Genomic DNA, 23,302 nt, shown 5'->3' on the forward strand with positions numbered 1-23,302 from the left:
CAGCCAGTTCTGCGTATTCTTCAACGCATGCTCTTTGACATCTGAGTTCTCCCTGTGCTGCAAGTGGAAGCCGTGGTTTCGCACTGAGATTGGCTGGAACTGCATGTAAGGTTCTTGGGCCAGCGTCATTGTCTGCCAATATTTTCCATGCATTTTAAGATGTGCTTCGGTACACTCCATAAGATTTAAAATAACAACGGGTAATTTTGCTTTTGTGCTAATCATGATTAGTCCTAAATACCTTAGTGGGCAAAAATCGGTTGCCTAGATCCACTTGTACATGGGAGCTGCTCATTTTTCCATAGTGCCAAGTACTCCCTCTGTCCTAAAATTCTTGTCTTAAATTTGTCTAAATATGGATTTATCAAGTCACGTTTTAGTATTAGATACATTCGTATCTAGCGGAATCTAAGACAAGAATTTTAGGACAGAGGGAGTACACCCGTGATACATCAAGTTTCACAGCACAACCATCTTGATACCAAAATTTAAGAAGTACATTAAATGGTGCTCAAACTTGTCTCTTTTGGATACAAATACGGTCAGTGGCGGAGCCATGAATATAGGATGAGGAGGGCCCAGTGTAGTAAAACCTTGTTAGGGAGAGCCAGCTCATAAAAATACACCACTTTAGCAACCTTGGATCATCTATTAGCATGCATATTAGGCTTAATACAACAATGTTAGTGGGGGCCAGGGCCCCTGCTGATCCCCCTGACTCTGCCACTGAATACGGTGCAACTTCTTTTTGTATGTACATGCGTGGCGGCTTGGCCCACTGTCACTGACAGGAAGGGGCTTCATTTTTGTAGAATAACCAAATATCGTAATCAAGCACCCAACGCCACTTTGATCGCTGGGTTCCACCTGTCAATGAACAACACAAAGGGATAAATTGATATGAAAAATGGTGGATACTGTAGGTCAAACCCGCGACCTAGTGTCGTCCACCGGCTGTCGTAGCCACTGGATCTGATTAACCTCTAGATAGTATTAAGAGATTTAATATCTTCTAGCATATCATGCTTGTCGAGCTTAAATGGGTTGTAGTCAATGTGGCTCATTTTCCACATGTGATGATAAAAATCCTGTGAAAACTTAATTATACTCCCTCTGTCCCATAATATAAGCCGTATTTGCAAGTTAGGTCCCATAACATAAGACGTTTCTTCAAGTTAGCATAGCTTGCAAAAACGTCTTATATTATGAGACAAGGGGAGTACATATTTGCGATCTGCAGGTCTGTAAATTTTCATTCAAAAATATTATGATTTGCAAGCTATGCAAAAACAATTCTGGCCCAACAAACAAATTGGCCCATTTTCTTTATGTGTCTTTCTTTTTATTTCTACGCCGCTATGAAAGTATATTGTTATGAAAATTTTCTCAAATGTCTTACACATGTATTTCTGTATGTGCAATTTGTTTCAATTCTATTGCACTGTGGAAATGTTCTTTTTAACGGCCTCCATGTAGCCCGTCCTACACTGGTCATTTTCGCCTGGACCATGTTGTCAACATGGGAGGAGACATAGAATAATTAAAAAAAGTATAATTAAAGCATATTTTAACATTGATAGTATATAGAGTGAGTACAGTACTCAAAATGATTATCTAGCCAGTTTTTATAAAAACTAAACTACATTTGTCACAGACTTATGGATCAAACAATATGGAATATTAGTTGATTTTTTTAAAGGGGATGACCCTCGGCTTCTGCATCGAGCGGTGGACACATGCATTTTATTAATTATTCACCAAGACCTTACAAAGTAATATATAAATAAGTATGAGGCCACCTTCCTGGAAACATCTGGCGCTACTCCTATCAAGTTGATGAAGGAGGTGCACATGGTCGGAGGCCCCTGCCCAGCCCTCACACCAAAGCCCAATATCTAAAACTGGGGCTCTCAACCAAGCCGCCTAACGGCAGGTCTGGAGCACAAACCCGTCCAACAGACTCTTAGCAGTCGCCATCGTCTTCCACCGATCCATTTTCAGGATAGATAACGATGCATTGACCTTGGCAGGCCAGTCGTCGACCTCGCCACGATGCTAGACAATGCCACCTCCCTACACGCGCCCAGCTTGACACAACCTTCGCCGAGAACCTGCATCGCCACATCGTCGATGTGTCACATGGAACGCCGCTCCACCGCAGAAATGTCCCACTGGACCCTAAAGCCGATGCACACCTCCAAGAATGAAAACCCCAAGGGAAGAACGGCACAAGGGGGCCCCATCATCCGATTAGCTAATCAAGAGTTTCCCCCGAGGTACCGGGAGGAGATGGGAGCTTCACCTCGATGATGCCTTCAAGAAGAAAACATCGTCATTGTGTCTCAATCACTGGCTTTGGCCGCCGGCTGAAGACAAGATCTTCACCCAGAACATCCCTGCGAGATTTCAACCAACAACTGTGCATCTACCGGACCACATTTAAAGACCCGGATCTGTCCGCCCAGATCCGGCGACCATCCACAGTCGCACTGCCACTATGGGAGGCCTGACGCTCTGGCCACTGCCGGAGTGCACCACCACTAGAGCTTGGAGGGAGGGCCACCACCCCACCATGCCATGCCGGATGAGACATTAGTAAGGATCCCAAACACGCTATTCACTGTCTCCGAATCGAGCAGGAACTGGAGTCAAAGCCACCGGACAGCTGGAGCTGCTCCCCCTTGGACATGGACATCTCCGCGCTGTTCACTCGATGACGATCTGGACCTCACCGGCCAGGGCCGCCGCCCCGAGATCCAGACCTAGCATGGCCGCCGCCACCGACCACGCCTAGCCGCACCGCCCTCCTCCAGTCCCCGCTGGCACCACCAACACAGCCAGTGGGATCTAGTCGCCGCTCCAGTAGATCAGATCAGGAGCAACACCCCCACGAGCCATTGTCGCACGCACAGGCTTTGCCCGGCGTCGACCACCAGCGGCGATAGAGGGAAGGAGGGGAGGGAGATGGTTCCAGCGGCTAGGGTTTTGGTCCTCTCGTGTCGCCCACGCGGGGGGTCGACCTAGGAGTCCAATCTTGAATATGACATACAAGTTATTTAAATGTCAAAGCACACAGGGGCCTGTTTGTTGGTTGGGTTGGGGATCAACCTCGGTATTCTGCCAATCGCTCGAGTCCCCTTGTGCTGGATAGCCAACGAGCATGGGTGATGTTTGGCGGTGGCGCTGCATATCAGATCTGGCAGATCTGGCACGAGGCCTCGGATGATTCCATGCATGTGGTGGCCGAGCGGTGGCTCTACGGTCCATGGCTTGGTGGTGGTTATCCAAATCTGATCGGGCGGATGGTGATGATTGCATATACTGCAGCGACTTCCTACAGCTCCATGACATCGTGGTCATCGAAAGGACTTTAGGAGGGTTCATCTCTACTAATCCGGTAGATGACTTCAGTGTTGAGATACAAATTATGGACAACGACATGATGCAGGGGGGATGGTGGTGCAGTGGCGGCGGTTGCATCGCATGTAGCTGCTGGGATCACGGAAAAGTGGTGGTGACAACACATGCATGACTTTGATGGTGGTGCTGCGAGCACCCGGTCTCGAGCTCTGAGGCGAAATCATAGGACAGACCCAAGTGGCTATACCTGGCATTGGCGATGTTTTTACATCGTTACCTTGTTGAAGGCATTCCTCGGATACTGCCCACACTGATTCTTCACGGTGAAAACCTAGGAATGTCGCTCCCTTTCTAAAGGCATTGTTATTGAAGAACCTCGTCGTCCATGTGGCGTCATGAAATTGTTGGTGTCGATATGATAGTTGTTGCCGTTTGTCGATCGCAGATCTAATCGCCTTGGGCATTTTTTTCCACGACTGCACATAGCTTTGGTCTTGTATATGACTTTGCTATTTGTCGGTGTGTTTTCTCTCGTATGTATGAGTTGGTGTTGGTTATGTGCATCCTAACTATGCAGAGGCTGGGCTTTTGCTCATTGTGTTTTGTATCTTCTTGATACTCCATTTTGAGCTAATAAAATTCACCCTTTGTCGATTTTTTTTATATTGACTGCAAGTTAATATGATGCGAGATCCATTGGCGATGCTATAAATTCAATCACGTTAGACCCGAGTGGCTATACCAGGCATCCAAATTCAATCAAGTTAATATATCTGCAAGTTGATTTCTGTAGACAAAATTAAAGATAATTAATATTTTGCTCGCTACGTGCGTGGGCCACTCTTTTTTTTCGGGGGTACTCTACTAGTTCGTGAGGCAGGAAGATCGCAAAAAAGAAAAACTTGAAGTAGAAGAGTCAGCCATGAAGCAGGAAGAATCTGAGCGCTACTGCCAAACTTTGTTGCTAGCTACCAACCACTGACCTCGTTTTCCAATGGCTGAAAGTTCAGAGATAGACTGCGCCGATGACCAACTGGTCTAGTATTTCCAAAACTTTCCATAAGTCGCGTGGATGTTGACTGACTAGTCGCGTGATCTTGGTACATGTTGTTGGACTTTAATGGTTCCGGCATTTTTGTGGAGCCGATATGAACATTTTTTTTGCGGGAACGATATGAACATTGCTATGTGTTAATAATATGGTCGTTTTGTAAATATCTATCATTGTCACTTATTCCGGGAGAGACTTGTATGAGATCTCACATTTAGGTGAGATCGTGAAATCAATCTCAAAAAATTATATTTAGACACTTAAGAAATCTAAAATTATTTGACAACATTCATGTGGACTATGTCTGCAACTCTGAAAAAAAGCTCAAAACTTGATGTACATTCAGAGATTCAAAAAAGACAGCTTTGGATGAATAGTACTTTGACACTATTGACAACCGATTTTTTCCATTAATGTAAGTTGAATTAGGAAACTTTTTAAGGTTGTACATCAAACATTGTTGTGTGTCTAAAAGTTTGAGAATGTTCGAACATGTATTATTTTACAAAAAAAATCGATCTCATTAATCTCACCTAATGCGAGATCTCACACAAGTCTCCCCACGCTCAATCTCATACACGATCTATACTAGTAACTACTCCAACTCAAAAAAAGAAAGACTGCAGGCTAACGTACCTTCCGTCGTGGTCGTGGTGCAGCTACCGAAGTATGAAGGAATTCTCGCCCGTCTGACTCACTACTAGTACTAGTCAATTACCAAGGATGATTCATCACCTTCCTTTATAAATACTCGATGATGGGGGCAAGTAGTAGCTCATCACTGAGACAATATCCCACCAAAAAAAGAACAGCCATAAGGGAGGAAGAAAGAGAGACGGAGAAGGTAGAGGATGCTGACATTTACTGCTGCATTCCGGCATATTCCAGTGCTCGACCAGCCGACGGCCGAGCCATGGCGACGACTGTCCCTGCACCTGCACTCTCAGCGTCGACGATGTGGTAATTACGTTCTATTAATCTCCTGACCTGAATCCATGCATGGTTGAGAAAGAGTTTGAGCACGCTCACGTTCACATCAAAAACTGTTTTGATGGAAATTTTTGTTACATCGTAAAATAAATATAATTCCTTCCATGAATCTTGTTTTCTCTCCACATAAGGTATGGAGTGATGTTGATATAGTCCTTTAGGCTGGCTGGAGAAAATTTTCATACTGCATCTAATACTGATAATGTACTTGAATTGATAATTTAAATCGGTATTAACTTCATATGACACTGTTATTTTCCATTTCTCATGTATGATATTTAGGGTTCGTGCTAACTAGCAAATTCCCGTCATGTCCGGAGGCAGAAGTGGGTGAATGGAAAGTTGATGAGTACAGACAACACACGGTGAGCATATATACATATGAATTAACTCATTTGGAGCAGAATAGTTACCTACTGCATGCGCACAAGCTGACAAACATATACTACTGTATTAACCCCTGATCAAAAAGCAAATAGCGATGTTCCAAAAGGATGAACCGAGTGAGACGCGACAGATGATCGATGCCATAAGAACGGCTCTGGCGTCATTGGGTGATGATCAGACGTCAATGAATGTTTCAGCCTACGACACAGCGTTGGTCGCCCTTGTCAAGAACCTTGACGGAGGTGATGGACCGCAATTCCCCTCATGCGTCGACTGGATTGTTCAAAATCAACTACCCGATGGTTCATGGGGTGATCCTGCTTTCTTCATGGTCCAAGATCGGATGATCAACACCTTGGCATGTGTGGTGGCAGTGAAGTCTTGGAACATTGACAGCGACAACTTGTGTGACAAGGGTAAAAAGATTAATGGCTGGATTCTTTGGTTTTTTATCAATGATTGACCTTGTTTATTTCCAAGGAAGGATCAAGTATCTAATGTAGAGTGGACCTTTTCTGTTGTAGGTGTGTTATTTATCAAAGAAAATATGAGCAGGTTGCTAGAAGAGGAACAGGACTGGATGCCATGTGGCTTCGAGATCAACTTCCCAGCACTCCTAGAGAAGGCCAAGGACCTGGACTTGGACATCCCTTATGATCACCCTGCTTTAGAAGAGATATATGCCAAGAGGAATCTGAAGCTCTCTAAGTATGCATGGCTAGCTACATGCGTGTGATAAACCTTGTTTTATACATTGAGTTGAATAGTCTATGTATAATTAATTAAGCGATAATTAATCTCACTCTTAAATTGTAGGATACCTCTGGATGTGCTGCACGCCATACCAACAACCCTACTCTTCAGCGTTGAGGGAATGGTAGACTTACAATTGGATTGGGAAAAGCTACTCAGGTTGCGGTGTCCGGATGGCTCCTTCCATTCCTCGCCTGCTGCCACCGCTGCTGCCCTCAGTTACACCGGCGACAAGGAATGCCGTGCGTTCCTGGATAGGCTCATCAAAAAGTTTGACGGGGGAGGTAATTAATTAAAAGCACTACCATTACTTCTTATACAACTAACATGATCGAATGCAAACTTAGGTAGGAAAGGAGCCCCTTCAATTGGCCAATACCGAAGCAAAATATACCAAAACAACATTGGCAAATACTAACGTTGGTATTCACATAAATTCTCTTTTTCTTACTAGTGCCATGTAGCCACTCAATGGATACTTTTGAGCAATTATGGGTGGTCGATCGGCTGTTGCGTCTGGGGATATCAAGGCACTTCACAAGTGAAATTCAGCAGTGCTTAGAGTTTATTTACAGGTAACGTAAACAACTTCCATCTAATTGGAAAATACATGATGTCCTAACAAGTCTAAATATTTAATTGTATTTTTACAATGGAATGCTACTAGAGTAGTAGTGTTTTCCTTTAAGACTAATAGAGTACTAGTTTGAGACAAGGGGTATATCTACACTTTGAACAGGCGATGGACTCATAAGGGACTGGCTCATAACGTGCACTGCCCAATCCCGGATATTGATGACACGGCCATGGGTTTTCGTCTCCTCCGTCAGCATGGCTACGACGTCACTCCATGTAACTAATATTTTGTTAGTCAAATTTCTGATAGAAGCTAGATTCTAACATTTGAGAAGCGCTTTGGCATGGATGGCTACTATGCCATGCTGGATCGTGTTTTATTAATGTGCATCTAAATGCAGCTGTATTTAAGCACTTTGAGAAGGATGGCAAGTTCGCCTGCTTCCCCATGGAGACCAACCACGCTTCTGTTACCCCAATGCACAACACTTACCGTGCATCTCAGTTCATGTTCCCTGGTGATGACGATGTCCTGGCAAGGGCCGGGTGCTATTGCCGTGCATTCCTCCAAGAGAGACAAGCCTCCAACAAGTTATACGACAAGTGGATCATCACCAAGGACCTGCCGGGCGAGGTATATGCCAACACATTCAATTTAATTATGTATGCCTCAATCGGCCTACTACTTAGTTTCCATGGTTTAGGACAGAGTATTGAGCAATTATTCCTGCGAAATCAGGTTGGGTACACATTGAACTTCCCATGGAAAGCAAGTTTGCCAGAATTGAAACAAGGATGTATCTGGATCAGTACGGTGGCGACACCGATGTTTGGATTGCCAAGGTCCTCTATAGGTAAAAAAGTTAGATAACCAAAGTATCCTTATTAGTTAGAATAACTCTTCATTATATGAACCAAAGGAAAATATTTATCTTTTGGGACAATTTAAGACGCCACAATATTTTAAACATAAACTTGATTCATGTATCCAGCAAAGTGAGATACATTGAGTGCATAGAAAAAATAACCATGAAATCAGTTTAAATTCAGGAACTTCTCATGTACAAGATGAGGAATGAGGCTCTCCCGGTAATGACCATCCTATGTAGTATTCAACTAACATTTGACATTAGACCAATTCTAAATGCAGCTTCCATAGTTTATGGTATCCAAATATTTGTCACACCTTTGTTTCTAACACTTAACATTTCAGAATGAATCTTGTGAGCAACGACCTGTACCTTAAAATGGCTAAGGCTGATTTCAGAGAATATCAAAGACTCTCCCAAATTGAGTGGAATGGCCTCAGAAAGTAAGTCACAGACATTTTTGCTATCTCTTTATCCTCAAATTCAATCCACTAGCTAACATATTGACCACTAGATTCTTACTTGAGACTTGAGAGTATATGCGCAGGTGGTATTTCAGGAACCATCTGCAGAGGTATGGTGGGACTCCAAAGAGCGCGCTCACCGCTTACTTCTTAGCTTCAGCAAATATCTTCGAACCTGGCCGAGCAGCAGAGCGTCTAGCATGGGCTTGTATGGCGGTGCTTGCTGAGGCTGTTACAACTCACTTTCGACACATTGGGTATGTACGCAGCCTCAAAGTTTTCCCTCTCTGGAATCTGGTTTTAGTGATGATCGATGCAAAACATGTGTGCAATTCATAGAAGGGGCCCATGGTACTCGACAGAGAATCTTGAAGATCTTATTGTCCTTCTTTCGTTTGACGATGTTTCCGGCGGTCTTCGTAAAGCTGTAAAATTCAAGAAACCACTACACTTAGATATCATTGTTGATATGATATTGAACTTTTTTTTTCGATAAAGGGCGCTTTTATTATCTCAAAAAGTAGCATCAAGAAGATACAAAGCATTATGAGTAACACCCGGCCTCTGCATAACTAAGATGCACACAGCCAATCACCTAAAGTCTGATAAAAAGAAAGGAAGAAAAAACGACAAATGGGCGACAGTAGAGTCATATAGACCGACACTATGCCTATGTCGAAAGGGGTGGTGGACCGATCCGGAGATTATGCTGCCACCCATGATATTGAACTTTTACCAGATATGAAATGACGGAACCTCTATTTTCTTTGGTAACTACAGTGGAAGCAGTGGCTCATGGCATGGACTGGAAAGGAGAGCCATGGATCCGTTGATGGAGATACGGCTCTGTTGTTCGTTCGCACAATAGAGATTTGTTCAGGAAGGAATATTTCAGATGAATATAAACTGAACCTTTGGGATTATTCCCAGCTCGAACAGCTCACCTCTTCCATCTGCCACAAGCTTGCCACAATAGGTCTTGCTCAGGTGCGTGTGTATATGCACTGAATTCATATATCCATGTACCTCTGTTTTGAGTTGTATGTGATTTATCAAACTATAACCAAAGAATGTTCAATTGGGATAAACAGAATGGGGCACGTATGGAGAACACAGAGGACTTACACCGGCAAGTGGATTTGGAGATGCAAGAACTATCTTGGCGTGTTCATGGGGGTTGCCATGGCCTTAACAGAGAGACCAGACAGACATTTCTCAACGTGGTGAAAAGCTTCTATTACTCGGTTCATTGCTCACCTGAAACAGTTGATAGCCACATCGCAAAGGTCATATTTCAGGATGTCATTTAGGAAGAACCCTCTTCTGTCCTTATTAGAATTATTAAGCATTTTTGTGCTGGGTTCCGTCATGTTACATGTCCAAGCCTTTTTTCGAACCTGCAAGGACTGCACGTGAATATTTAGATAGAATGGAAACAAGGTTCCAAACGACATGATTCATGTCTAAGTTGTACCCCGCAAAAAAGGTTGGCTGTTATAAATATACATGTACAATCCCCTGTAACCTACCGCGGGAAAATACAAAGCAAATAACATGCACGTTATGTGCGTGTGGCAATAGATTGGAACACTCGTCACAATAGCCTCTCTGTTGTAGCACCTATACCAATAGAAATTGGAAAGCTATCTTCCTCTTTTTCCTTTTTTGATGTTCAACATATAAACAAATCAGCCAATGTACCGTTCCACCTTTGTGCAAAACATGCATGCATACTGATGGTCACCGAAAGTTGGACCGGATCTAGACCCTGTTTCCTGCTCACCAGCCTTTTGGCTGATGATGCTAGGAGTTCTTTTGTTGAATAAAAGCTCTCACATTGGAACGCAAAAAAAAAATGATCTAGTCAGGGTGAGTGTCCTGCGTGCATGTTTCTTTTTTTTTCTTCTATAACACTAATGCAGAAATGCTTACACACATCTTAAAAGATGGCGCATCAATTTCAATCCAGGCCATCGCTATTAATTTGAAATACTAGTGGCGTGGGCATATTTCGTACGCCACCACCATGGCATTACTGGTGGCGTGCGAGTAGGCAATTACTCCACAACTGTGTGGGCCCAACAGCCTGCCCAGCCGCGAATGTTATTTGTGGCATGTCAGAGTCTCGACACGCCACTGGTTACGTACTAGGTGTGGCATGGGCTAAATGGACAACCATTGGTCTATTTTCGTCCTTGTTTCAAGCCTGTATTTTCAGGCCTGAATATTTTCAGTGCGGGCTATGAATATTTGTTGTGTCTCCTTCCCCTCACGTTTCGCCCCATTTTATCGGGCCGGCCGCGCCCAATTTGTTGTGTTGTTATAATGGATATACTGATTGATATATAGTCCAAGATGATATGCTTAGTGTGGAATCCTGCATTTATATGGTAAGTTATAGAAACGTTGTGGATTGGCCTTGCCTGGTCGCCAACCGCGGCCAATATATGTTGTAGGAATGAAAAAATTTAGGGCGAGTAATCCATAGATTGATATGCTCAGTGTGGATTGGTAATTTTGTAAATTTAGTTCTAGACTAGGTAATTACCCATGCGTTGCAACGGGAATAATAGTATAGCTCAAACGACGTGTGTAAGCTTAACTCCGAGTTACCACACATGAAAATGCATGTTGTCTCTTCTCCATCTACACCATCGTTCTATTTTTGGCTCACCACGAATGAAGTCTCCGTCATCAATCCTTCTCTCTGATTGTACTCCCATAAATATTGTTTCTAATATTATTCTTCCTAACTCACATATATGGCCACAACGATGGTTATTGGTGATGCACATTGCCTCATCGTGTAGTTTTCTTAATCACCAAACCAGCCTATTTCATTTATCAACAAACTAACCCTTATACTGGACACAATCATTCAAATACATAACACACTGGTAGACTAAATAATAAACTTTTAAGAAGAAAGCAATGGACAATGGCATTGGATGACAAGTTGGAAATAAGAAACTTGTGAAAACAAATAACCACCTCTCATTCATATGGTAGAGAAAATGTCCATCGCCACATGTTGCTTGTTTGCAGACATGCTAGGTTCAACAACGATCATTGTCTCTTCTTTGCCATTACAATATCCCTCTTTTCCTCCATCCACCATAATTTTTATGTTATAATTACATGCGACTCATATAAATATTCTTCAGGCTACATTGATCAAGTGGCGCTTCTGCTTTTCGATACATAAATATGATGTGTAATAATCAGAAAGATAAAATTCCCCGTAGACCATTGAGAAGTTTGTGTGAGCTGGATCCATATAACGATAGTTATATAATACAGAAATAGTAACTGCCCCCGTCTCGTCCGCTCGGGCAACACGGGCGGCGGAATCCTAGTCAACACATGGGCTCTCTCCGTCGATCTCTCCCTCGCCACTGCCGGTGGCCACCATGGGCAAAGGCCGTGCAGCGATAGGTGGCGGCGAGGCCTTCTGTCGCGCCCTCCTCGGTTGGTGGGAGGATCCGCTGCGCCTTGGACGCCAGAACCGTTCGTCTTCGGGATGGCGGCGGCGGCGGCTCCTTGACGAGTTCGTTAGGCGGGATCGGCTGCTCGCCGAGCGCGCGGCTGTGAGGCAAAGTGGATGAAGCGGCGGGCGCGATGCTGCAGGCTAGAAGCAGAGGTGTAGCCAAGCCCTGCAGCGGCGGCGCTGAAACCGGCGAGTCTTGCGGCACTCGTGCCTGAACGTTGGGCTCGTCTGGGCTAGAGGTTGACCCGCTCCATCCGATCGCTAGGTGTCGGCCGACGGTGTGGGGACTGCTGGATCGACAAAAGTAATGGTGGTTTTGGCCCTGCTATTCTTCAAATGGCAACTCGTCCATTGACCAAATCTGCCTCCTCGATTGGACGGCGGTTGAGTTCCGTTCTTCCTCTAGGAGATGTTCGTAGTTTGTCACAAGATGCTACTGAATGTCTAGAGTGGAATTGATGCAGTCGTGTGCACCCTCTTTGGGCGAGGCGCGAAGCTTCCTCTTCTGGTCGTCACCATGGGACATGTCTTCATATAGATTTTCATGGAATTGACAGAGATGGAGAAAGACATGGCAGATGCGATCAAAGGTTTGTTTTTGGCAGAGAGTGTTGGTTGTGTTGAAGACGCTGCGGCACATGTTCTTTTTGTGTGTCGGGCGATCGACGACTTGCAGCCGCAGTCGTGGCAAGTGTGTGTGGCAACACAGGTGGACTGCATTTTTGGTGGTGCTCCTCGAGTACCGAGCCATGATTTCTAGGGTGAAAACCCAAGTTCTGGCCTTCATTGGTTGTACCTGGCAATGGCCTCTCTCAAGGCACTGTTTTGTAAACTCGGTCTTTCTCCGAGGTGAAAACCCAAGATCTTCGATCGGGAGACGACAAAGCCTATGCGTTGTTTCTTTTTTGGAGGCGTTGCTTTTGGAGAGCCTAGTACATAGTACATGTGTTGTATTTGGTGGTGGTTAGAGTGCTTCTGTTGTGAATGGTTGTACACCGCGACGGGGCTTTTTTTTCTCTTTTTTATTTTGTTTTTGGCTGTGTGCATCCTAAATGTCTTTAGACATCTTGTTGGTGCAGAGGCTAGATGTATCTGGTATCGTCGCGATATTAGTATATTCCCCTTGTCGAAAGAATATAACGATAGTTTCTTCTCTTGATGGTTGCATGGTATCTGTATATTTTCTGTCTTGATTCTCTTAATTTTCATCACATGCAATATTTCCCATCCAAAAAGAAGAAAATAATGAATCTTCATGATAAACTTGAGTTTTGTAAAATAGGCAAGTTCACTTGCAGCTGAATAGTAGGCCATTACCAAAGTTGGTATATGTAACCAGTTACGGTAATATAAAGAGTGAATCATGGGATGATATGGAATCAAACAAAGTAATTTACAATCAGGTTATGTTAATGTGGATTAAAGGTCAAGATCACAAAATAAATATGGCATACGACATTTATGGTATAGAAAAAACTACTACTAACTGAAGTGATTAGAAATATATATGCCATAGTATTGTGCAAGGAATATGAATAAATAGCGCGAAGTGTGATGTGCCATGGAATATTTGAATGACCCAGCTGTACTACTCCATATATCTTGCTAGTCTTTGGTTAGGGAGAGCTCAGATAGTAGTATTGTTAAAAGTATGCGAATATAAATATACATATTTCGAGTCTTCCAAGGATATATGCAACAAAAATCCATCCTAACTAAGAGTACAACTGGACTTGCAAAGGATTTACGTTTTCTGCAACATGAATAAAATATAGCTAGTATTAGATTAACCAGTGTGTATTGAGCGCCTGATTTTGCTGAGAAATATGAAAAATATATTCATGGGATGACCCTGACAGAGAGGAAGAGGAACATAGCAGCAATAAAGAAAAAGCAATGTAGAAGTACATAATTGCATCATGCACGCTAGCTCCCCATCGGGGCATTTCCTGCAGAAGATCCTCGTAACTATACCATGGAAAAAGTAAATCAAATATGGCAATCAAGCAGACAAGAAAATTAACTGAAAATTATAAACAGAAAAGCATTTATATATCTTGAAAGGATTTAACAGACCAAGCCTCGCAGCAACGCTGATTACCTCTGTCGCGCCGCTCGCTGCCGCATCCTTCTAGCTAGCAATGCACACGGCCAGCACCTATGTCATCTAAACTCACGCCGCTACTTGGATCCACGCACGCACTAGGCAGCCACCACTCTCTGTACTTATTCCATGTACGCATGCACCACTACTGGAATTTTCGTATACGCCAGGTGTCGGCGTCTTCGCGAGAGCCAACACGGGCACTCAACAAAATAAAGAATGCTGAGAGTCACACTCGGCAATGGGAGTAGGCCGGCAAACACACGACAATGCTGACAGTATTGCTCGGCAAACAGGCTACACTCGGCAAAGCCACTATTTGCCGAGGGCCATCTGGCCACACACGGCAAAGTTTTGCCACATGGCACATTCAGCGTCGACTAACGGCACGGTTACGGTTGCAACTCTTTACCGAGAGTGGCGCTTGGCAAAGATTTAGTCCCACCTCGCCTGCCAACTAGCAAAATGACATGTTTAAATAGTTCAATAGTCCAACCGAAGTAAGCTTCGGTTTTCTCTCATTACTAAGAATCTTCGAGTGGCTGTTACCCAAGAGTGGCTCTCGGTAAACGAGCAGTTGCCAAGAGCGGTAAAGATAAGGCCACCATCAAAGTTTAGTCCCACATCGCCTCCTGAGCAAATCCTGCACCTGCTTAAATACCTTTATCTATTAGATTGTTATAAGCATGAGTCTTCCTTGCACTCTATTTGAAGGATATCCAGGATGAGTATGATTTATCATCTGTATTCATCGTGTATATTCTTCAAGTGGAGAGCATGGATGGCTGATGTATTTTTTTGGATTTATCGGCACATATTTTTTTCCGCGAGCAAAATGTAATTTGTCCACTACATCTATTTCCAAATTTTCTCATGCAAAATACACAAGCTACAAAGAAACCATGATTCTTTAAATTTTGCCACAAGCTATTCTCGGCTACCCGAGAGTGGCTCTTGGTAAACGAGCAGTTGCCGAGAGTGGCTCTTTGTAAAGATAAGGCCACCATCAAAGTTTAGTCCCACCTCGCCTACAGACAAGCAACAAGACCTGTTTAAATAGTGGGATAGTTCAGATGCAGTAAGCTTCGGTATTCATTACACCCTTGTTAAGGAGATGGACTATTTGTGATGTCAATGGTAGGATTGCTCGGGATCTGGCACGGTGTCATCACAGGGCCTCTGTAGGGTGTGGTAAAAGTTTGGACGTGTTTCGAGTAAACCTCCCCTGAGTCCGCTTGTAAACCGTAGCGTCTCCGAGCTAGTATCTCGGCATCGAGAGGGAACATGTCCGGTTTGTGCAAGAAGTGCTGGTCCTGTTGCTCCCTTGGCCTCGAAACTTCTCGTGCTCTAAGAGGGGGCAACCGCATGGCACGTGCCACAGCCTCGTATTTTTCGGGGATGCGCGCAATATTTGAGAAATTTATTGCTCTGCTAGGGTTTCATCGCCGGGAATTGCAGATCAGCAAGGTGGCACATGAAATCATGCCCGGTAGCGGCATGGGGAATCATCTGTGATGTCCTTGTGGAATGCCTACGCCTTGCACAGACGAGGGAGGGGCATGCCCTGTCACCGGGTTACCAAAAGTACCTCGGTGTCATTCCTAATGCAACCGCGTTGAAATCCTCGGAAAATCGTACGATGGTAGGATTGCTCGGGATCTGGCACAGTGTCATCATAGGGCCTCTGTAAGGCGTGGTAAAAGTTTGGACGCGCTTCGAGTAAGCCTCCCCTGAGGCCGCTTGTAAACCGCAGCGTCTCCGAGCTAGCATCTGGGTATCGAGAGGGAACGTGTCCGGTTTGTGCAGGAAGTGCTGGTTCTGTTGCTCCGTTGGCCACGAAACTTCTTGTGCTCTAAGAGGGGGCAACCGCATGGCACGTGCCACAGCCTCGCATTTTTCGGGGACGCGTGCAATATTCGAGAAATGTATTGCTCTGCTAGCGTTTCATCGCCGGGAATTGCACACCAGCAAGGCGGCACATGAAATCATGCCGGGTAACGGCATGGGGAATCATTTGTGATGTCCTTGTGGCATGCCTATGCCTTGATTGGATGAAGGAGAAGTTTCATTTCTGAGTGCCTCTCTTGGTATGTTTGCCATTTTCGAGTGTGCTTTATCCTTTGCCGAGCGTTTCTCTCGGAAAAGGTGTAAAACCTAGATCTAGGTCTCGTACCTTTACCAAGAGCCACACCGACAGACACTCAGTAAAGGTTGGCGAACACTTAACCCCCCGCGCGGTCTTTTCTCTCTCTCACTTATCTCTCTTTCTCACCGGCGCCCCCCCACCCCCCCCCCCTCCCCCGGCCGGTGCCTCCCGACCCAACCGGTGCCCTCCCACAGGCGACCCCCGCCCCACCGGCGCCCTCCCCACAGGTGGCCCCCGCCCAAACGGCGCCTCCCGACCCACCAGCGCCCCCCGACCCCGCCGGTGCCCCCCTCCCCAACCCCGCCGGCACCACCTCCCCCTCTCAGTGAGCTTCATCCCCCCTCCCCGATCTTGTATTTATTCATGAGTGTATGTATGGATGCATGGATTTTTATATGGATGCCAGGATTGATGGATTCATGGATGTATGAATGTATATATGTATGTATTAATGCATGGATTGATGCATGATCTTTTTTTGTAGTAATTTTTTTGGTAGTTTTTGTTATGTATCAATATATAGATGGATGTATGTATGTATGCATGAAGGCATAGATGGATGCAAAGAAGTATGGATGAATGTAGATAATTGTTAAATCTTTGTATAGATAATTTATTTTTGATGCATCTGTTCACACACGAACACGTCACCGTGTACCCTCGACGCCGGGGGTGATGCACCGCAGCTCACGTCGAAGGAGACCCGGCCGGAAGTGCGGTACGCAAGACAATCCGGCGGGCGCTTTTGAGGACCCGAAACCCCACACACCCGGGAGGGACCCCGTCAGGGCGCGCGGTGGCTATGGGTTGCCCTAAGTCGACCTGATCGCCCCTAGGGCCTCGAGGTTCGCCGCCCTGCAATGAAGAAGAACGAACGAAGAATGAGGAAGAAGAAGAACTAGGGTTAAGGAGAAAACATAAAAGATAAAAGGTGGTATATTATTTGATCGATTGTGTGTTGTTCAATCGGCCGTCACCCTTTAGGTATATAAGAGGGGGCTGGACTTCCCGTGCAAGGAAAAGGCTTGGATTCACGTCCAAAACCCTAGTCAAATTCGGATTGGTTTTGTCCGAACTTTCCAAAACTGTTCGGTCTAAAATTGGCTGCACATTGTGGGTCTTTTTTGAGGTGGTAAACGACCTCGGATGGAAACGAGCCCAAAAGAAATATTGACCGCTTCGACGAGACGAACAACTTTCATGTTGAACGTTTTCTCATCAGAGGTCATCCCGAAGGTCAAATCGCTCGTGCAAAACAGCTAATTATTCACGCAGCTCATCAGACATACCCACATATGTGTCTGGTTCCGGACATCATATTTTGCTCACTGGAGGGTCGCACTGTGCGGGCTCTAACTTTTGCATAAGACCTCGGATTGGGACGATCTTTATATCAAAATCGATCGTTTCGACGAGACGCACAACTTTCTTGTTGAAACTTTCTCCAGTTCACTACTAGGAAAAGGCCTACTAGTGGCGCACCAGTTTTGCCTACTAATGGCGCACTACTGGTGCGCCACTAGTACCACGCCACTAGTATTATATACTAATGGCGCACCACTGGTGTGCCATTAGTATCTGGTATACTAATGGCGCACCACGCCGTGCGCCATTAATATAGACCAACATGCGCCATTAGTATGCCTCCCAGGGGGCCATATTTATCCATGTGCTTTGGCATACTAATGACGCACTATGGGGTGATGCGCCATTAGTATCCTCTGGCATACTAATGGCGCACTTTGAGGTGATGCGCCATTAGTATGAATATTAGGTTTTATTTATTTTTACTTTTCTGATTTTTTCACAGGTTACAAAATATATTATTGGACAGAATATAGACAGCACCACACAGCAACAGCAGATTCATCGAATACAATAGAAGATTAGTCTCGAATACAATTCATCATATTAGTCTCCGAATTCAAAAGACCGAACAAAGATAGAACATTACAAGTCTCGAGACCGCGAGTAGCGAGTTTGTCTTCACATTACAAGTCGATATCGATTATCTAAACTACCATCACATAGAAGAGAGCTGTGGTCATCACGATGAGCATCATCGCGATGAAACTGGTCTTCATCCAGTTCCTCCAACGCTCCCTCCTCTCTCCCGCTAGATAGCGGGCGTATCTAGATTCTGCCTCCGCCCTAGTGGTGTACCCTTTGTAACTGTTACCGCTGAAACGGTGAACCTGTCTCCGACACTCCTCCCAGTCATCGTAGACTCCGGGAACCTTACCCTTGTACACGACATACGACGGCATCTCTATGCACAAGACAAACAACAGACAATACATAAGCAATATATAAGTATGCAACAAAAGGATCGGAAGAGAAAAGCAAGACATTAATATCACGATTCATGGTCCTGCTAATAAATAGCATCGATTACATCTAAGTTGAACGACTGTCCAAACCAAAGAGACATACAATTCATTAAAGTTTAATTACAACATGAGCCAATCAATGTTTCAGAACTACACATAGCATCACTACTTTCGACTCGACTCATGGGACCGGAGCGTGGATGAAGCCGCCGTCTGTCGTGATGGTCATGAAATCGCGGGCGTTGTCAGCCTGCATTTGTAGCGTTGTGTCTATCTCACTGTTGGACGGTTGATATCTGAGGTAGAACTGCCCCGAGGTATGAAGGACATCTTGATGGATGATTTCCGCAAACTCCGATTGGATGCGAAAGAATTCTTGTCTGATGTCCGCGTCCTGGATTGCCGACAAGCTCGCGACCCAATCTTTGAGATTGTCTGGTAGCAGAAGGTGATGATGGTCCCGTACGATCGCCCGCATATGATGGAGGGCGTAGTAGGCATCCTTCTGACCGCCAGGTGGCTGTTTGACGCAGGAGAACGTCGTATTGTGGGCGAACATGTGCCTGCTGTACCTACGAACTGGCCTGGTGAAGGTGGCTCCAGATTTGGCGTAGCCGGGGAGAACATCATCAAGAACTTTCTTGATATCTATGTAGTCTATCTTGGAGTCACGGTTCGGGTCGAAATACATGGCCATGGAATATTTCGGGCTTAAGAGGATGAGTGTGCAATGTGTGTCACTGCACAGAACACGGAATGTTAGAAAAAAAGAACGATCGAAATCTAAGAAATCATATGTTACGGGGCGGTTAGGGGATGACTTACTCGGGAAAGTAAGGCACGAGGAAGTTATTCTTATCTGGGTTTGCCAGAATGACGCCTTCGAGGTATGAACTCGCGACTTGGCGGTCCCCAGCGCTGCCCAAGAGCTTGGCACGCATGTAGAAGGGGTCGACTATCACGATGTCCGGGGTCTTGTCTCTAATGATCCGCATCTCCATACTCAGCGAAAACAGCCGAACGAAGGTGTAGTGCAGCGGATGAAGGTTAAACATAGCAAAGATGTCATCAAACCGCAGGACGATCGTACCCCCGATGGCGCCATCCACAAAGCCCTTGCCCTCTGGCACCTTGGCCACGAAAACCGGGTATGCCACATCATTCTCTCTGAGACGCCGCTTCTCCAAAGAAAGAACACAGTCATGCAGACTCCGCATAGCACCGGTTGCAGCATTGAGCATATTTGTCGGTAGCATCTCCCTACCCGCCACATGCACCCTCCTCGAGATATCCTTAGGTGAAGGTGGCCCGTCCTGAGCACGGATCGTACTCGGTGCCGGCTGGCTCGCACCGGCGCCCTTTTTAGTCTTTCGTTTCCATCCCTTCTTCTTGATCTGCTGTAATGGGACCGAGTTCTGCTCACAGACCGCCTTCTTGAGCGTGTTGGGGCTGATAATATTTCGCGCCTCAGCTATCTGAGGCTCGGTGAAGGCGGCAGCTGGAGGCGTCTCCTGAGAACTAAACGCCAGATGATGCCTGTTGCAATTGGATTTCTCCGTCGTACCAGCTAGATCGCGGTCGTCTTGGTTGGGTTCTTGAGAAGGAGGCCCGCAGAACTCGCCACCGTACCCATGTTGGGCAAAGTACTTATCGACGTTGGTAAATGTACCATCGTCATTGTCGTCGTTGTCCGGATCCTGTGCCATAGGGATGTTCGGCATGTCCGGTAGCGTTGCGGCGTTCTTGCCATGGCTTGGCGCCGGCACGACTGGCGGTCTTGTCTGTGGAGTCGTGTCCCCCGCCCCCAAACGAATCTGGCTCTTCGGCCAAAGCAGGGGTCAGCTTACACAGGCGCTGAGGGTCATCTCATCATCTTCGTCGGCCCCATCGGGTCGAATCGGAGGTAACAGCTCGTCGCAGCCTGGCAGCAACCGAACCAGTTCAACCCTATACACTATGGGTGGCATCGGATTACCGTGGAACACAGGGTTGCCCGGTTGAACGATTCTACCCTTGGCGACATCGACCAACTCGCCGCCCACGAAGTGCAGGAGAGTGCAAGGGACGTCGGCGGCGCCCTGCGAAAACATGTAGGGCGTCAGGGATGCCCCGTCAAAGGCAAGGAGATGAAGTCATCGGCCGTGTGGCTTAGTTACCGTGATGCCGTCGAGCTCGGCTAATGTCGAGGCACCGCCAACGGCGGGCGTGCAACTGACGGAGGGGCTGCTTGCTGGCGAGGTGCCGGCCGGCATACACCCGGGTGCATTAATCTCCAATGCCCGTGCCGGCGCCGGAGACACGAATACCGCCTCCGCCAGAGACACCTATGGCGCCGCCTGCGCGTTGTGCGAGTTGCTGGCCGTGAAGCTGGGAACCGGGGGAGGCCCCTGTTGGCCGCCCGCAATCCACGTCGTCAGCCCATGAATCAACGTAGGCACCATGGCGTTGAGCGTCGTTCCCAGTTGTTGTTGCACTTGCTCTTGGACAATCTCCAGAATCCGCGCCACTTGTGCCTTGAGTGCTTCAACCTCGCGCGACTGGCTTTCCGAGCTGGTCTTTTTCTCCTTTCGCCCACCAGCGGTATAGTATGAAGACCATTTTGTGGACAAGCCTTTGCCGGCCACACGACCAGCTGACGTCGGCTTACTGAGCTTATCCTTGTTTTTCATTACGTTCAACGCCCTATTTAAAGGGGTGTCGAAAGGGGAGCTCTGAGACGACCCCGCGCTACTGCTTTCATTGTCCTGTGGAAGGAACTGAACCATTTAGAAATATTGGGGATTAATTAGAAAGCAACCATATGGAGCTAATTACGCGGGGGTGTATTCCTTACCATAACAAGCTCAAGCGCCCTGGTCTTCGGATCCGTGGTAAGCTCCTTTGTTACCGGGTCCTCCTTGTACCGAGCCCTGAGAAAGTTCCTGGTCTGCTTGTCACGGTATTTCTCGAAGCGGGGCGGTAGGCCTTGCTCGGCACACTCCGCGTCCTCCTTGTCCCATATAGGCTCCGCCACTCTGTAACCGCCGGGACCGAGTTGGTGGACCCCTAAGTTCAACTGCCGCATTTCTTTCCCCCACTGACTTGATTCGGAGGTTGCGCTGCTCTCGCACTTGATCTTAAACTCCTTGTAGTCATCTTCGCTCATCAAAGGATATTTCGCCTTGATCTTCTCATAACTATCACCTTTTTCAATCATTGCCTTCACCGTGCTTCTCCAAGTAGACAGGGCCGTGCTCATCCTCGTGAGGGCGGCATCGTTCACTTTATTCCCTGAGAGGCGTGTGTTTGCAAAGTCAGCGGGGAACTTGTATCGTTCGTGCAGCTTCCTGAAGAGGAGGCTGCGCAAATTCATCCCTCGGTCCTTATGCCTTAGGTTCTCGGTGTTGATCGAGACGGTGCTCCGGAGAATGCACCCGAGCTGAACCGAGTACCCCTTGACTACTTCTTTGGGCGCCGTCGGATGCTCGTCGGAGTTCACTTCAGTAAATTCCTCCTTGATGGTGCCGAGCACGCTCGGGCGCCGGTCCTTCCGTTGCCTCTTCGGTTGGCTGCCATCTGTGCGTGCGCCGCCATCATCAATGGTGGCATCCTCGGCGGCACCATCAGTGGTGTCATCCCCGACGCTACTAGGGCTTGTGTAGTCAGGATCGGTGTCTTCCGCGGCGTCCTCCATCTCCTGGGACAGCTCCCAGAATTGCTTGCTGCCCGAACCGCCGGCCTCATGTTATGGGCCATGTTTCGCTCTAAATAGGAAAAAAAAATTGGTCAAAAAGTTGGTTATTGTCAAGGAACAAGATCATGGTCTCATCATACAGGGTTTGTCGACACCGAGGCATCCTAAAAGCTAAGCTTTTATCATTTAGGGTTTGTCGACGCCGAGGCACCCTAAAAGCCTAAGCGTACATCATTTAGGTTCTCATCACGACACCGAGGCACCATAAAAGCCAAGGTTTCATCATTTAGGGTTTGTCGACGCCGAGGCACCCTAAATGCTAAGTTAAGTTTTCATCATTTAGGGTTTATCGATGCCAAGGCACCCTAGGTTGGGCCTAATCACTTGGCACTAATCACTTGGCTCTATTGCCACCTATGTTGGGTTTATCATCTAGGGTTTATCGATTCTAAGGAGAATTCTAAGTTGGGCCTAATCACTTGGCTCTATTGCCACCTATGGTTTAATGCAGCAAGAATGGCGGGGCAGTTGATCCTACTTAACTAAGTACTAAGATACCCCGGCCGATGCATTAGTCGCAAGTACCCCATATGTCCTATTTTTAGCAAAGTCATGCTAAAATTCACGGAAAATTCCAGCATGACCTTTGTTGAAAATAGGACATATGGAGTAATTGCCGGAACAGAAGTTAATCGACATTCCGGCAAACTCAAGGGCCTCTCGGGGTACCTGCAAATTCATCACGACACAATGGTCGGAGACAAAACCCAGCAAACTAGCAAAGTTACTGACGTGTTTACAGAAATTGTTTTCTGTAAAAGATGATCATCATCTTTGCAAGTCTTTCTCAATGTGATCACAAGTAATTCAGAGGCATCACAAGTAATTCAACACTGGTCATATTTGCCTGGACCGTGTTGTCAGCATGGGAAAAGACATAGAATAAAAAAGTCTCATTAAAGCATATTTTAACATAGATAGTATATAGAGTGAGTACAGTACTCAAAATGATTATCTAGCCAGTTTTTATAAAAAAAACTAAACTACATTAGTCACAGACTTATGGATCGAACAATATTGAATATTAGTTGATTTTTTTTCTCAAAAATGGG

At 46.1% G+C, this 23,302-nt stretch overlaps 1 pseudogene across 1 annotated transcript; it reads left to right on the top strand.

Moving 5' to 3' along the window:
* Positions 1-5,201: 5,201 nt before the first annotated feature.
* LOC147982967 (syn-copalyl diphosphate synthase, chloroplastic-like) lies at positions 5,202-10,038 on the top strand (annotated as a pseudogene). Its single transcript, XR_015615541.1, has 14 exons — positions 5,202-5,371; positions 5,684-5,766; positions 5,874-6,204; positions 6,313-6,496; positions 6,605-6,825; positions 6,996-7,116; positions 7,281-7,393; positions 7,519-7,751; positions 7,857-7,971; positions 8,331-8,429; positions 8,534-8,707; positions 8,793-8,877; positions 9,231-9,437; positions 9,542-10,038. The product of XR_015615541.1 is annotated as a syn-copalyl diphosphate synthase, chloroplastic-like (transcript).
* Positions 10,039-23,302: the final 13,264 nt, after the last annotated feature.

Source organism: Triticum urartu, chromosome 2A (assembly GCF_056163025.1).
Source record: "Triticum urartu cultivar PI428250 chromosome 2A, HENAU_Tu73, whole genome shotgun sequence".
Lineage (NCBI taxonomy): Eukaryota > Viridiplantae > Streptophyta > Magnoliopsida > Poales > Poaceae > Triticum > Triticum urartu.